The following is a 17,958-nucleotide window of genomic DNA, read 5'->3' on the forward strand; positions in this document are numbered from 1 at the left end:
AGGAAGCCGATGAGGTGGAAGAGGATTCTGTGCAGGATGTTTTCAGGCTCAGCTGCCAGTCTCAAACCCTCAGACTGGAAAACCATCCACTACCCAGGACGGGGTATGACACAGCCGAGATCAGAGCTCTTTGTCAGGCCCACTGTGCCTGGAATGACACAGCAGAGTCCAGGGCACTCTACTTAACACAAAAAAGTCCAACAACTTTCAAGTGGTCAGGATGCACTGCCCATGTTCTCTGCCCAGGAGCTACAGCTGGCTCAAGAGCAAGATCCAGTCATCTCCAAGGTGTTACCCTTTGTTTCTGCCAGGAGACGACCGTCTAGGCGAGAAAGGCATGGTGCTGACTCAATGGTCCTCAGATTGTTGAAGCAATGGGACAGGCTGGAAGTCCATGATGGAGTTCTGTATAGGGTATCTAGAGATCCTGTTTCCAAGCAGCGACGATCCCAAAATGTGTTGCCTCAGAGTCTAAAGGACAAAGCATTGTCCGGCATCCATGATCTGGCAGGTCATCAGGGCCAGGACCAGGACCATACTCTTTCGCTTGCAAGACAGCGTTTCTATTGGCCTGATATGGAAAAGGATGTGAGGGCCAGGGCTGTACGCTTATTTTTTTAGGTGGTAGCACTGGTGCTAGCAAGCAGAAAAAATCAGTAGCACAAAAATAAATTCAGTAGCACACAAAGTATGATCGAAATCTTGCATAACCTTAACCCATGCATTTCGCTCTAATTACCTTTTAGCCTGTCATCTTGGTCTCATTTGAATTTCTCAATTAATGTCATATCCTAGTGTGTGCAGTAATAATTGTAGAAAAATTAATAGGGGTGCACTGATTGTAATTTAGACAAAATAATCTAACCTGCCAATTGCAATTTTTTGCTGATTCAGAAATATTTCTCCCCATAAAATTAATATCTATATATTTTTTGTATATACATATCATTATTATATTCATAATAATAAATATTTTTGGTAAATGTCCTTCTGTTAATTAAAACCTAACTTTAAAACATATAGCCTATTAAATAAATAAGTATACATATTGGTACAATTTAGGATAAGTTAAATAGGTTGTTGTGAATGTGTTGGGAGTAGTTCTTCAGTGGCTTATCAGTTATTTCAAACTTTGTTTAAATAGACTACTGTTGTTGACTGCTCTCTGCAGCTGAAGCAGTTGATTTTTCAAGCTAGCGCACTGCAGGGCTGTGAAGCGCGAACTTCCTGTTCTTACCGACTTCAAAAAAGTCAATTCACGTTTGGCTAGTAACATGCTTTTAATGTGAAGGTGCACAGGAAATGTTCTGTTTGCACACGCGCTAACTTAACTGCGTGCCGTCTCCTTCCGGTTATTACCGTTGGTGAAGTGTATTAGACGCTAGGTCCCGAGCACATATCTTTCACCAGCCAAAGTGGAGGGTGGACTCAATAACTTACTCGCCTAAGAATACATTTACCCGAATTTGGAGAGTGTTAATGTAGAGCCCTCTAAGCAGTGTTGTGCAGCACTCCTCTGTGTCTCAGACGGACAGCATCTGCTCATTAGCACTCGTGCGAGTGTACTTGTATTCATCATCGCACGTGATCAATTTCAGTAGCAAATGCGATCAAAACTGTCGCACTGTACAGCCCTGGTGAGGGCACATGTAAAATGCAGTCAGAGATGTGTGTTTGGGAAGTCACCGGAACCAGCTGCTCGCACTCCTCTGGAAAGCATCAAGAGCTCAGCTCCAATGGAGTTGGTGTGCATGGATTTCTGGACTGCCGAAGACAGCAAGCAGCGGTCCGTTGATGTTTTGGTGGTCACCGACCACTACACCAAACTCGCTCATGCCTTCCCTTGTGCCAATCAAACGGCAAAGCAGGTCGCAAGGAAGCTTTGGGATAATGTGTTCTGTGTTTATGGTTTCCCGGCGAGGATACATTCCGACCAGGGCGCCAATTTCGAGAGCAACCTGATTGCGGAGCTCCTCCGTTTGGCTGGTGTTGCAAAATCCCACACGACAGCTTACCATCCGATGGGCAATGGGGGAACCGAGCGATTCAACCGCACCTTGGGCAACATGCTCCGCGCCCTTCCCCTAAAGGAAAAACAGCAATGGCCACAACAAGTACAGACCCTCACGTTGGCATACAACGCCACCGTCCACGAGACGACAGGTTACGCTCCATTCTTCCTCATGTTTGGGCGTGTCCCTAGACTGCCGGTGGACGTCATGTTCAGGCGGGTTCTGGACGACCCTGAAGTTGCTGACTACGACACATATGCAAAATCCCTGATTTCTTGCCTGAAAGGTGCTATGGAGATCGCTCAGAAACATACTTCCTCTGAGCAACAGCACCAGACCCGACAATACAACAAACGAGCCAAGGGCACCTTCCTGTCAGTGGGAGATCGTGTGTTGGTATCAAATAAAGGGGAACGAGGAAAGAGGAAGTTAGCCGACAAATGGGAAGATGGAGTGTACACAGTGGTTGGAGTGAATCCAAGTATCCATGTCTACAAAATACAGGATGCCGTGGGACACACAAGAGTTGTGCACAAGAATCTCTTACTGGAAGTGAACTTCTTGCCTCTCCCTGGATTGGACCAAGCCGAGTCTGCTGATGCAACTGATCAGTCGTGGGCTGAAGAGGAGTCTGATGAGGAAGATCGCGTCTCTGATGATGAAATGGCTTCAGTGTCTGGAGAATTGACTCAGGGTGAAAATGCCCAGGACGTGTCAGATTCCAGAGATGAAGAGGAGCTCTCAATCTCATCACTTGACGACTCACCTGAGTCAGAGTTGGCTGTTGCAGAAGAGCATGCTCAGCCTAGTCCAACACTCAGTCCTGCTGCTGTTATCAATGACTGTCCATCCATCTCAGTCGCTCCACACAGAGACACACCGCCAGCTCAGCATGCTGACATCTCAGGTCACGCTGACTCTCATGCACACACTGAGGATGATGGCACTGTCAGAACACATGCTGGAAGATTGGTGAAATCAGTGAACAGACTGATAGAATCTATGGTTCAGAAACCATTGTTTGAAAGGTCCAAGTTTTTTATTGACAGCCGTTCCCAGCTGTTTTATAAGTTGGCCGTGATTAAGCGTTGAAAGTGCTTAATTGATATGTTTTCTTTGTGCCAACTTTGAGGTTTTATACACCTACAAATGTCTATGGACTAAGTATTTTAGGCCTAATGTTGTGTGACGTACGAGGCGTCACATTAAACTAAGGGAACTCTAGAGATTTGATCAACCTCTTTTTTTCCTGAACCTTGTGTTAAGGTAGCTTTCAAGTTGACTATGTGGACTAGGTCCATTGTTCATTTGTGCCAGGTTGTGTCAGTGATAGACTTTTTGTATGCCTGAGAAGACATCCTTAAATCAGGATGTTGGTGAATTTCAGGAGGGGTGTATGTAACCAGGGTGAAACAGCGTTTTTTAGTTGTGTTGAAATGTCACCAATGCTGATTTAAATGAACCAGTATGTGTTTACAGACCTTTTGTAACCTGTTCCTATGTTAATGTGTTTTTGTACCTGTACTGTAGCTTTAAGAGAACTCCGTGTTTTGTGACATGTGTGCAGCGCCAAAGCTCAGACTGCTGTTATCTGTCAGAGTGGAGGTATGTTGTTGTGTTTGTCGTCATATTTTAGCATATAGGTCGGTTTGTAGACAATAGAAATGTTTGATGTGTAACTTAGTGTGTTGTGAATTAAGTTTGTCAACATGTTACAGCGCTGTTATATCAGCTTGCACATTGTAAAAGCACTTTTTGTGAGTTTTATTGTTTGCACGTGTGTCCGAGTAGCCTACTGCAGTGATTCCCCGTGTGTTTGTTTGCTAGGAGGGAATGTGGTCCCGGCTACGACCGTTTATGCTGTAACACTTTTCTGTTTGGCTCATGCAGGTATGAATGTTTTATTTGTTTGTTATTATCAATGCTGGTCCTGTTTATGTGTATGGGAATGCAGTAAAGTGCATTTAGTATGTTATTTTATTTATTTTCATATTATTTTATACATTGTCAGACTGCTGTTATCTGTCTGAGTGGAGGAGGGAATGTGGTCCCGGCTACGACCGTTTATGCTGTAACACTTTTCTGTTTGGCTCATGCAGGCAGATCCAAATAAATGCCAACAGCCAGCCTCCATTGTGGTCCAGTCTCCCATCCTTCCACCCATCTAACACACACTACCCAGAACATAACGCAGACGATCATAACCGTTAACGGGTGTGTACTTATTAACACAAGAACTGTTGCACACCCGTTATACGCAGACGGGCAGGAAACAGGAGGGAAACCCTGACTTGCTTTTCGTGTAGGCAGCGTTTCACACCGGCAAAGGACGCCCTCTTCTTAGCGATATTGGCGGTCATGTCAGGGAAAAAGTTAACATTCTGTCCATGGTACCTGAGCTGCTGTGCGTCCCTCTCTCGTCTCAGAACACGCTCCTTATCGCTGAAGTAGTGGAATCGGACGATAAAGACTCGAGGTCTGGACTCCCTGCCTCCCTCCACCGAGCGCGCTGGGCCAATGCGGTGAGCTCTATCCAGCACCGGCGGGGATGAAAAAAAGCATGCGCCCAGGACCTTGTTGAAAAAGGTAGCCATGAACTTTACTGGGTCTACTCCCTCGATCTTCTCCGGGATTCCAATCACGCATAGATTATTGCGACGTGACCGTGATTCCAAATGTTCGGTTTTAGCCATCAGCTGTGTATTCTCAGACTGCAAACGCGCACATGTCTGCTCGAGGGCGGTGATCCGGTCGCTGTGGTCTGACAGTGCTGTCTCCATGGCGGTTATCTTCAGGTTGAGCGAGTCGGTGGTCGACTTGACGGCATCAAAGGCAGCAGAAATGGGCCTCAGGGCTTCACTCACTACCATTTTCATGGTTGTAGTAAGGGTTGTTTTTAGGTCGGATAGCAGCACGGCGCGTAGCTTGTCTAGATCAGGCGGCAGGGAGTCGACTCCGCCATGACAGTCCGACCTCGTGGCTGCCTCTTTCTCCGGCGAATTCTGCCCTTTTTCCTTCTGCTTGCTGCGGCCCATCATCACCAAATAATAACAAAATCAATAACCAAGCATAAAAAACGGCTTTCAGGTAGTGTGTGGTGTTATGATATATAAAAAAGCATTGAACGCCTAGGAGCCTCGGCGCAACACTAAACGGATGCTAACTGACAGTAAAAACGTCACCTGCACTGAAAAACACACATCTTAAAATACTATAAAGAAATAACAAACACTAACTTATAAACTTTGGGGCCTTTTCTACAATTTGGCTGGAGCTCAACAGAACGTGATTTCAGTACAGAAATTAGTGGGAAAATTAGTGCTGTCAGTTTAACGCGTTATTAACAGCGTTAATGCAAACCTATTTTAACGTAGTAATTTTTTTTTATTGATTAACGTTCTTTTTGGCCTAGCAAACTTTGTAGTTTTTTCAAATGCTGTTGCAACAACTAGTAATGTTAGAAACACTCCAACACCACAAACTATACACATAGCTTGCAGTTAAGTGACTGTTAATTCAAACCTACAAATTTCCTACAGCGTTACATCACATTAAAATTATTTAACTGACAAAACAGCAAAACGTCAAGTAAATTTTGACTTTAATTTTGAAGCAGAAACCTTAACCTAGCGCTTCCTAACCCAGCTGAGCAGCGCTACCATCACTCACTGGTAGTGTCTTCCATGTGGGACTCTGGGACTACGCGATGAAAGTATAGAAAAGAAAGCCTGTCATTTGCAATAGGCCTACTTGTAACCCCGCACTCACACCAAAAGCATCATGAACGTTAGTGGCAGCCGGCAGTCATTCATTTTCACTTTATTTTTTTCCACAAAGGGCGACTGGAGCGCCTCGGCTGCAGCAGCGCCATAGCAACCACACAGGCGTCTGAAATAAGCATTGGAGGAACGACTCCCAAAACATTTAAGCCTACAAGAACCAGTTTAATTTAGCCTTAATACTTAATACTCATTTGTTTTATTATGCTGTGTTGTTTTATAGTTTGGTTTTCAATAAAAAAAGGAAGTTCCAATTATGTTTGGGTATGCTGTTCTAGGGGTGTGTGTGTGTGTAGGGGGCGGGGGGGATCTACATTGTGGGCTAGAGAATGTGTGCGATAAGTAGGGTTGGGTATCGGTTGGGTTTTTTCCGATACCGGTTACTACTCTGTACTTTTGAAACGGTTCCGGTGCTTAAAAGGTACTTGAAATGGTACTTTAAAGCCTCAAAATACACACACTTTGTCAAAAAATAATGCCCTTTTATACCCAGTGCCAAATTAAACACTATTAACTTTAACAATATAAATACAAGTAATTTTAATTAAATACAATTCACACAATGTAAATAATATCTAATTGAACAATACTGTTTCAAACAATAAAATAATGGAGATTAATTTGGAGACTACCAGGTTATCTAATCTCCATCTTAAAACTTTAACTAAAGGTAATCATTTTGATAAGAAAGAGTCCTAATGACCTGAACAATACATCACATTGAATATTAAAATAGATACACATATAAAACACCCATATAAAACGAAATGCAGTATTGGACTTACAGTACTATAAGGGAATAAGTACACCCAATGAGAACCACAGACTGAAAACAGTCAAGGAAGAGTGTGTGCCTTTTGGAATATTAACTGTGCTCATTTGCATTTAACTTGAAAGAAAATTCAACTGATATAAAAAATACAAAGAAGTATTCTGTAAAGATAAGACCACAACTATCAACGTTGTTAAATTTAACAATTTTTGTGCAGAAAAATTATCATGTTTGCCTTCTCAGGAAGGATACAAGATCTTTAATGTACATGCTGTTCTAATGTGCAGCGCGCTGTTTATTATTAATATAACGGCCTGTCATCAGACACATACCAGATGGTTTTATACATCGATCACTCCATAAAGTTATCAAAGTCAGAGCTTTTTGTATGGGCAGAGATCGTTATTTTAAGTGTGTCTTTATGAAGTTTCTTGTTAAACGCTTCCATATCGCCGGACCACCAAGTCCCGCTGTGTGTTTTTTTGGGTTCGTCTCCACCACCGTGCATAAAGGCAGCACTAGGACAGCTGATGGGAGGAAGCGTTCAGGCGGCTGCTGCGTCATCGTCAGCCTGCACAGTCCCAATACATCCATGACAATGCTGCTAGATGCATTTCATTGCCGTTCAAAAATAGTCTGACATAAAGAGCGATCAGTTTGTCATACTGCGAACATGAGCGAGTGTTGAACACTCGTGCACGCGCGCCTCAAGACGGTCGGGCTCGTTCTCGTCACTCACTCACACTGAGAAATGCTCCTTGCGGTGTACACTGTTGCAACTTATAATGTAATAAAGACTCATAATGTAATAACGGCTCATAATGTAATAATTTCAATGTAATAAAAGTTCATAATGTAATAATCGTCTCATAATGTAATAAAATCACGGACGCGTAACGTAATAAGGGCTTTGCGAATAATGTAATACTGTAATAACTTATTACATTAAGAACCTTATTGATACCGCTCATAATGTTATAACAGCTCATAATGTAATAATAGCACATATAGTGATAGTAATAATAATTTAACCTCTCAAACAAAGCTGCAAGTAAAAGCAAAAGGCATGGGCTTCAGTGCATTAGTAAACTACATTTGTGAAACCAAGTACTATTAATTAATAATAATTGCACTCTCACATTTTATTGATGTGAAATAACAGTTGAGCCACTATTTGGGATTCTGAGAACGCCGTGCTCACTTCTACTGTGACTTTTGCAGGTAAGCAGCCCTAGTTGTGACCTTTAAAGTTCAATATATATATTTGTTAAACCAAGCCATACACCTTATCTGTTTAAATTATGTGTATTAATAAGATGTTTGTAGGATAATGTGTATGTTTAAGCTAGCAGCTTTTTTTGTGTTTCAGCTAGCAGCTATTTCTTGTGTTTTAGCTAGCAGCTATTTCTTGTGTATTAAGATGTTTGTTATAATAGTGTTGTATGTTTTAGCTGGGGCGGCAATAGCTCAGTCCGTAGGGACTTGGCTAGGGGACTTAAAGGTGTCCGATTCAAGTCCCACTTGGACCATAAAAGTATGATGTGACTGGCGGTTGAGAAGACGTTTTGTTATCAAATTATTTGTAGGGGTACACAACATCCTAAAATGTATGTACATAAATGATTTGTTAAAAATAAATATTTACATTAATCTAGTGATGCTGAATATAAAGAGTTTCTGCATACCCCACCTCAATGTCTACTGATTCACTGAATTTTGTTTTATTCACAGAAAAGGAACAATGAAACTGGGCATGACAATTTTGGTCCTATTCACAATGGCCCTTTTGGTTAGTGACATTCAAGGCCATGGAAGTCGAGAAATGGATGATGAGACATATGATGTCATTGTTAAAGCACTGAGAGGAGAATTTGGCATTCCTGTTAAAGAAAGGACAAGGTTCCAACGCGCTGCCCTTGTTCGTCTCTGGAGGAATAAGCACTTGTTTGGGCTATTGGAAGATGGCAAGACGTTGATATACGATGGGAAATTGGTGGAAAAAAAGACAAGCTTCAAAGGCATTGTGAAGACAGGGCTTGAAGAGACCAAGGGTTGTGGTGCCAGAAAACTTAACGTATACCTAAAGCAGGGGTGTCCAAACTTTTTTCACTGAGGGCCACATACAGAAAAATCTTCGAAGGGCCGGGCCACTTTGCAAAAATAACACATTTATCAGGACATAGCTGCTCTGATGTTTAGATTCATAGTGTCTTCGTAAATTGCAATCCTTCTTCACGGCAACACTTTCCTTGCACATTAAACAGACACATATTCCCTCTTGTTTATATGCCAATGATACACCCAGTGTTTTCTGCCTTTGCGTCCAATGTCCAGCTTGGTGAAAATAGTATCCAGCCGAGGTCCTGACCCTCCTAGGGGGGTCCGGGGGTATGCCCCCCCGGGAGATTTTTTTAAAGTTTTTAAAGTGAAATGCATGAATCTGGTGCACTTTGAGAGGGAAATTAAGAGGCTTAATCTGAAGAATTTTGTATAGAAAAAAAAAATGGAGACACTGTGTCAGATGAATTAGAAGCTATTGGAGAAGGACACATAGATTTTCCATAATAATATTAATCTAAAATAAAATATTATTCAGGGTCCTCTGGGATGGGCTTGTTGCTCTTTTTCTTTTATGGGACATATTTCTCAGTCATTTAATATATATATTTGTATATTTTTAAAATGTGCCACGGGCCAATCAATCAGTGTTTGATACCCCTGCACTAGTGGGTTAACTAAGAAATGTAAAAAAAAAAAAACTTTTTTTTTTTTTTTTTTCCAAAGGGCCATATTACATTATATTTTTAAAATCGGCCGCGGGCCAATAAAAAGCGGGCCGCGGGCCGCAGTTGGCCCGCGGGCCGTAGTTTGGACACCCCTGACCTAAAGGATAAGTATTCCGGCATCAGTACACAAAATGTGCAAAAGGTATTGGACAGGTCCAGGCGCTATCAACTTCGCAGAGCTACTTTTCAAAACAAGGCCATTCCCAAGCCGATCAGGACTAAAACAGTTCAAGAGCGTCATCAAATCGACCTTCTCGACATGGGGAGATGGGCTGTCAAGCATAGAAACGTTAGATATAGGTACATTCTAACCATCCTTGATGTGTGTAGCAGATACATATGGCTACGCCCTCTGAAGAGCAAAGAGATTGCTAAACATCTCATTGAAATCTACACTGAACATGGCCCACCCAACATTTTGCAGCATGATCAGGGCAAAGAATTCAAAGGTGCAGTCCAGAAGCTGATGGAATCATATCAGGTCAAAGTCATTCAGAGCTCTCCATACCACCCCCAGAGCCAAGGTAAAGTTGAGAGAACACACCAGGTGCTACGTCGAAAAATCATGTATGACTTTGTGAATTTCAAACGAGGAGGTGTTAACTGGGCAGCACATATGCCAAATTATTCAAGAGTTATGAATCTGAACAAAAAAGAGGACAACTGGATGTCTCCATTTGAAGTGTATTATGGGCGGAAGAATAATATCAGGACTCTTCACTTATCCAGCAATACAGGTGATGCTAGCCCCGGCTCAGTTTCTGATGCAGTTCCTGAAGACTCGGAACAGAACATGAGTAAGTTTGAGCAAAACCGCAGAAAGATACGAAGGAGGGCATTAAAGGCTACGGAGCGTTGCATGAAACGTACGATTAAATCAAGGGGAAATCCACCACCATCAGTTTACAACTTACAGGACAAAGTGTTGGTGAGGGTCAGCACAGGTCCCAGATTTTCAAAACGATACGCTGTGATACCAGGTATAGTTGTCAAAAGAAATGCAGATCTGTCGAAATACAAAGTCAAGTTCCGAATGCTAGGCAACCCAGGCCATCAACTTATCAAATGGTTTGCAGTATGTGATGTGACAAGTGTCACAAGGGAGCGGGAGAAGCAGCGTTCTGAGCACAAGGCCAGAAAACATCAATGCATACAGTTGTTACAGCCCATCACCCATGGAATGAGGTTAGAATCCTTTAGATCACTAGGTTTCAGGACTCGTTTGGACCCTAATTCAGATGGCAGCTGCCAGTTTGCTGCCATGGTTGACCAACTTGCCTCACTTGGAATTTTTCGGTCTGCAACATCTTTAAGGCAAGAAATTGTATCAGACCGAATGCTTCACCCACATGCCATGAATGGAATACATCTTTCTAATTTTGTGGAAGGGCAATGGGATGACTGTGCAAAGCATGCAGCACAGTGGTACATATGGTGATCATTTGACTCTACAAAGAACATCTGTTGCAACTTATAATGTATTAAAGACTCATAATGTAATAACGGCTCATAATGTAATAATTTCAATGTAATAAAAGTTCATAATGTAATAATCGTTACATAATGTAATAAAATCACGGACGCGTAACGTAATAAGGGCTTTGCGCATAATGTAATACTGTAATAACTTATTACATGAAGAACCTTATTGATACCGCTCATAATGTTATGACAGTTCATAATGTAATAATAGCGCATATAGTGAGAAAAGTGTTGCATTATCATAATTTAACCTCACAAACTAAGCTGCAAGTAAAAGCAAAAGGCATTGGCTTCAGTGCATTAGTAAACTAAATTTGTGAAACCAAGTATTATTTAATAGTAATTGCACTCTCACATTTTATTGATGTGAACTAACAGTTGAGCCACTAGGATTCTGAGAACACCGTGCTCACTTCTACTGTGACTTTTGCAGGTAAGCAGCCCTATTTGTGACCTTTAAAGTTCAATTAATATCTTTGTTAAACCAAGCCATACACCTTATCTGTTTAAATTATTTATAATAAAGCTGGGGTGGAGAATTTGGGGAGAAAATAGCAGTTGGGATAGAGATTTGAACAGTTGACAGTCCAACAGCCAATAAGAACAGAGAATCGGATTTTTCTTTCTTTCTTTCTTTTAGAATCGGAGCCTCGCTCTGATTGGTCAAAGTGTACCGCTAATGTTAATTTTGACCAATCAGAAATCACATACCCCACCTTTAAGATGTTTGTAGGATAATGTGTATGTTTAAGCTAGCAGCTATTTTTTGTGTTTCAGCTAGCAGCTATTTCTTGTGTTTTAGCTAGCAGCTATTTCTTGAGTTTTAGCTAGCCCTAGCAGCTATTTCTTGTGTTTTAGCTAGCAGCTATTTCTTGAGTTTTAGCTAGCCCTAGCAGCTATTTCTTGTGTATTAAGATGTTTGTTATAGTGTTGTATGTTTTAGCTGGGGCGGCAATAGCTCAGTCCGTAGGGACTTAGCTAGGGGACTTAAAGGTTGCCGATTCAAGTCCCACTTGGACCATAAAAGTATGATGTGGACTGGCGGTTGAGAAGACGTTTTGTTATCAAATTATTTGTAGGGGTACACAACATCCTAAAATGTATGTACATCAATGATTTGTTAAAAATAAATATTTACGACTTCCGGCTATGGCGGCGATGCGAGCAGCAGTGTAATTTGTGAGCTCCCAGATTGGTCCACAAATTTCCCCACTTCTAGAGAATTATTCACGCTAATTTACACACAAATCTCATGGGGAAATATAAACTAAGGAAGGCTAAGAACGTTAGAACGAAAAACGAGGAAATGGCGACTGGAGAATCTGATCTAGATGTCGACACGGACGAAGCTAGCGAGCACGCGGACATGAACGCTCTGCAAGCTAGTATCAAGGCAATCCACGCTGATATAAAGGCAGGACGCGCCGACATGAAGAGGGAACTGAATGGTTTCTGCGAGACAATTAAGCAAGACATGAAGGAAGAGCTGGGGAACTTTAAAAAAGAAGTTAACCAGAAGCTGAGTGAGATCGGTGTGGAGCTGAAAAATGCAGAGGTCAGACTGGACGAAGTAGAGACTCGAGTGGCCGAGGTGGAAGAGTGGAACGCTAACGCAAAGAGCGTGCTGCTTGAAACTTTGCAGCAACAAGAGCACATTCACTCCAAATTAGTGGACTTAGAAGCACGCTCTCGCAGAAATAACCTCCGCATTTTTGGAATCCCCGAGGGTGAGGAGCATGACAATGCCTGTGCGTTTTTAGAGGAGTTTAGCAAATCCGAGTTGTCGCTCCCCGACGTTGACCTTAAAATACAACGCTGCCACCGATCTCTCGGCCCGAAGCCACCTCCTCAAGCCGCCCCGAGATCCATGATCGCCTACTTTCTCGCCTACAGCACCAAAGAACTGGTGCTGAGCACTGCTTGGAGAAAGAAGGAGGTTCATCTCAATGGAAAGAGAGTATTTTTCGACCATGATTACCCGGTGGAAATCATGAAGAAAAGAAAGGAATATGCCCCGCTGAGGAAAGTATTAAAGGAAAAGGGACTGAGATTCCAGACACCCACGCCTGCAAAACTCAGAGTCTTTTATGAAGAAGGGCCCACGACGTACACTAATGCAAAAGAGGCAGCGGAGGACATGCTGAAGAGGGGGATTCTGTCGCCTGATGAAGAAACCACTGCACCTGTGACTGTGGGCAACCAACGGAGCGGCGCAGACACCACACCCCGGAGGAGACTGACAGATGGAGGCTGGGAGCTCCGCGAGCCCATGAAGCGCCGAAACCGCATCGCAGACATCGAACGAGCCCGAGAGAAGCTACGGAGATTTCAACACTCGCAAAGACTGAAGGAGAACTATAACTGAGATGTACTCGTGAGTAGATAACTAGAGACAGGGTAGGAATAGCAAAAAAAATTAAAATAAAAAATACACTACCCTACGTCAGAGTTTATTCACACAGCTACAGGTATAAGATGTTTTAACAGGGTGTTCGTGGCTGATTAACGTTTGAATATCAGTCCTGTTGTTACTTTATCTGTTTATATACTATTGCTATGGTATTGAGTATACTTAGCCAAAACATTAGACACTCTGGACCAGTAACCTGGGGGGATTAAGCTGCACTAAAGCCGCTGGATGTGTGCTCTGATGACACTTATAATGTCAATGCACACCTGGAGGGGCCCTCCTCCTGAGGCCTCCCCTCCCTGTTCAGAAGTTACATTTGTACTTCACTTTTGGAGGTCACTGTTTTTTTTGCTTTATTGTACAGCACAGACTTTTTTTGTTTATATGTTTAGGTCATTGGAGGAGCATTATGTGTATATTAGACTAACGCAGCGTTTCTCAAAGTGTGGGACGCGCCCCACTGGTGGGGAATAGAGACATGACAGGTGGGGCGCGAAGAACGCGAGGAAATTTCACTTTTTTTTTTTTTTTTTTTATTATATTCTTAGATTATTTTTTTTACTATGCTTTAATTTTCTATATACACTGTAAATCACTTTGTGATTCTGTCTGTGAAAAGCGCTATATAAATAAATGTAAATTACTTATTTTTCCTGTAGGCTTTTAATTTTTAGGTAGGAGCGAAAGTTTGACAGACATAGCAACAGTAACTAATGGGGGCGGGGCTAAGCGGAACAAACTTTCGCGAGGATGGGTAGCAGGCTAGTGTGTGGACCACAATTACACAAAATGGATAAATTTGTGACACGCACCTCAAAGGTCGTCGAGCCAGAGCCAGCGCCTGCAGAGAAACAAAAATCTGACGGGCCTAATAAACCAAAAAGCCAACCGAAAAGAAAATATGATGAAGGCAAGGCAAGGCAAATTTATTTTTAGAGCACATTTCGGACACAAGGCCATTCAAGGTGCTTTACATAAGCAATAACAAAATACATCAAGTAAGAACAAAATACATCAAGCATAGAGCACACATTCAAAAAAGAATTTAAGCAAGAACAAAATACATCAAGTATAGTATAGAGCACACATTAAAAAAAATATATATATATTATATAATTATTTAATTAATTCATTCAAAATGAGAAATTAAAATTTCAGGTTAAAACGGAAACAGAACGGTCTTCAGACCTGATTTAAAAGAGCCGAGTGTTGAAGCGGACCTCAAGTCCCCTGGAAGTTTATTCCAGAGCTTGGGTGCATTAAAACTAAAGGCTGCCTCTCCCTGTCTGGTCCTGAAGGGTATCTTGCTCTTGGATTCACGGCACGGCAGCGGTGGTGGGGGCAGAGGAGAGACCCCTGTGTGTTCTGTGTCTAAAACCGCTAGCAGCAGACAGCATGAGACCCAACAAATTAAAGAGACACCTAGAGACCACACACCCCAATCACGTCAATAAGCCACTTGATGTCTTTCAAAGAAAACTGGCAGAGTACCGTCAACAGGAGAAGCGCATGGTAAAAGCTGCATCAGTAAACAGTAAAGCTCAAATGGCTTCATATAGAGTTGCATACAGAATTGCACAATGCAAAAAACCACACACAATTGCTGAGCAGCTCATTCTCCCCGCTGCAATAGACATGGTGTCAGTCATGCTTGACGAGACAAGCGCAGCAAAATTAAAAGCTGTCCCCCTGTCAAACAACACAGTTGCGAGACGTATATGCGACATTGCAAGTGATCTTGAGGAACAACTCGTAGACAAATTTAAAGAAAGTCGTTTTGCTTTACAAGTGGACGAAGCTACTGACAGCAATAAAGACTGCCTGTTCATCGCATACGTCCGCTTTGTGAATGGCGAGTCACTGCGAGGATTTGCTGTTTTGCAAATACATAAAAAATAGAGCCACTGCTGATGAGCTGTTCAAGATAATGGACAGTTTCCTCAAGGAACACGACCTTAAATGGGAAAACTGTGTGAGCTTTTGCTCTGATGGCGCACAGCATGGCAGGGTCAAGAAACGGGCTGCAGGCTCTAATAAAGAGGGTTGCGCCAAATGCGCATTGGACACACTGTATCATTCACCGGGAAGCGCTCGCGTCAAGGCAGCTCAGCCCCAAACTCAATGAGGTTTTGACAGATGTTGTGAGCGCGGTAAATTTGATCAAAACCCGACCACTGAAAGCGCGACTGTTCTCTGCACCGTGTGAGGAAATGGGAGCCGATCATACAGCCGTGCTGTTTCACAGCGAAGCAAGGTGGCTCTCCCGGGGCAAAGTGCTGTCGCGCGTCTTTGAGCTCAGGGCAGAGATTTGGATCTTTTTGGAGGAGGAGCGCATGCATGAGGCTGCAAGCAAGTTGAGTGATGAACAATTTCTGTTGAAGCTGGCCTACCTCAGCGATGTGTTTGGCAAGCTGAATGAGTTAAATCTTCAGCTCCAAGGCAAGGATAAGCACATACCCCAACTGGCAGACAAAATCACTGTGTTCTCCCGAAAGCTCGAGGGATGGGGCAGGCGCCTCGACCAACAAAATATTGATGCCTTTGAGAACCTGGGTGAGGTTGCTGAAACCACCGATTCTGGTGCCACCACAGTGATCCCCTGCATCAAGCAACACATCTCCTCCCTGAGAGAACTGTTTCACAAATACTTCCCCATCAACAGTGCTCAGTACAACTGGGTTATGGATCCATTCAATGCAGCAGGTTGGTATTTTGACATTTTATTGAATATTACACTGATATATTATACATGCATTTTATCTGTGTGGTATGCTACTTACTAAGTGGAATGGATTGTTGTCAAACAGATTTATTTGTATTTATTATGCAATGAAAAATAAAGCAAGCCTATTAATTTATATTCTATATGCTGCTGATTTCATGTCTGCTGAGGAGGACCAGTTTATTGAACTGACATCTGACTCCACCCTGAGGCTGAGGTTCACCACTCAGACTCTTTCTCAATTCTGGTTTGGAGTGGAGAGGGAGTATCCACTCATCGGGCAGAGAGCTGTGTCCATTCTTCTCCCCTTTGCCACATCTTATCTTTTCAGCTGTTGCTTCACTCAAAACGAAGTACAGGTCTCAGCTGAACATTGAGCATGACTTAAGAGTGGCAGTGTCAAGCCTGCAACCCCGATTTGAAAAGCTGTGCAGTGCAAAACAGGCTCATTGCAGCCACTAATGCTGGAGTACTGTAAACCTCATGTTCACTTGCCCTGTCTTGCCAAATGCATAGCTCCTCCTTTTTTTTTAACAGATTGCAAAGTGGCACATTTATTTTATTTATAATTGAACTTGATGCAAGTTATTTGATTTATTATTGAACTTGATGCAAGTTATAACACTTTTGTTTTTATCTATTATTGAACTTGATGTTATTTTATGTTATTGAGTTTGAATGTATACAACATGATGTTACTTGATGTTCAATAAATTTGAAAATGTTAAGCTTGGCATTAGCGTTGTGTTGGAGCGATGGGGGCAGGTGGGGCTTGAAAACTCCCCCTTGTCCAAAGTGGGGGATGACAAAAAAAGTTTGAGAACCACTGGACTAACGGGATAGGATGATAAACCAGGAGTACAGAGTTATTACTTTGAATTTTAATGATTGCTTAACCCCATCAAAAGGAACAAACTACTAACTAAAATGAAGAGAGAGAAACAACAAATAGTTTTTTGGCAAGAGACTCACCTTTGTGATGAGGAACACGAAAAATGTAAACGCTTTGGCTTTAAAAATACTTATTACTCATCTTTTGGACGTAAACAAACAAGAGGGGTAGCAATACTAATTTCAAATAAGGTAACATTCCAATTTTCCAAGCAAGTAACGGATACAGAGGGACGTTAAACATTAGTAAAGGGACATATAGACCAGAAACCTGTGACACTGTTAAAGTGCGTATTGGAAGTTAATGTTTTTAAAATATTTATACATAACATTCTCTGAAAATTGCCCTTTGAAATTAAAATGCAGGATTTTATCAGTTTAAAAAAGTATATCGGCAAAAATTCCAGTTTTAAAGTGACTATTTTGAGCAAGGCTTCTAAAACCGTTTTTTTTTAAATGTGATACGTCAAACGCGTCATATTACGTCAGAAGGGGTCGCTGTTGCTGCCTCAGCTCTATGCGTAGTTGTGAGTAGTTACCGCGGTGAGCGGTCTTGTATTCCCCCCCCCCCCTGTGGTTTTGGGGTTTTTCTTGGCTTAATCGACGATATGAGGTTTTGTGTATGTGGGGGTTGTTCCAACTCCAAACGCCTGTCCGACCATGTCCGATTTCACAGTTTCCCCCGATAGGAGAAAGGATGGAGCAAGCTTTCGAGCCTGGGTGCATTTTGTACAGGTGAAGAGAAAGGACTTTATTTTCGCCTCTGTCACCAAAAACACGGTCGTTTGCGGGGCTCACTTCAGACCAGAGGACTATGTTTCCGGGGACATGATGGAGTTCAGGATGGGTTTTCGGAGCGAGACACGAGTGAGGCTGAAAGCCGGTGTGGTTCCCTCAATTCATGCCGCTCCAGCCGAAGCTTCGGGCTCAGCCACCGGCGGCAGTGAAGCTCACGGACCGGTCAGAGATTCAACTATTCGGAAACGTGAACTGTGCACTGTAAGTTTTGTTTTCTGACGTTTACTAACTTCCTACATTAGTTAACATAATGACTTATGGTCAGTATCTTTTATTGTAAAGCAGCTTTGCTGTCTTGTAAAATCC

At 42.4% G+C, this 17,958-nt stretch overlaps 1 protein-coding gene across 1 annotated transcript in view; it reads right to left on the reverse strand.

Moving 5' to 3' along the window:
• The window catches only part of apba1a (amyloid beta (A4) precursor protein-binding, family A, member 1a), a gene marked incomplete at both ends in the record, with an annotated part of 313,633 nt that overhangs the window by 41,301 nt on the left and 254,374 nt on the right, over nucleotides 1-17,958 (reverse strand). The window lies entirely within an intron of this gene.

Source organism: Ammodytes marinus (genome assembly GCF_949987685.1).
Source record: "Ammodytes marinus genome assembly, chromosome: 2".
In the NCBI taxonomy this organism is placed as follows: domain Eukaryota; kingdom Metazoa; phylum Chordata; class Actinopteri; order Uranoscopiformes; family Ammodytidae; genus Ammodytes; species Ammodytes marinus.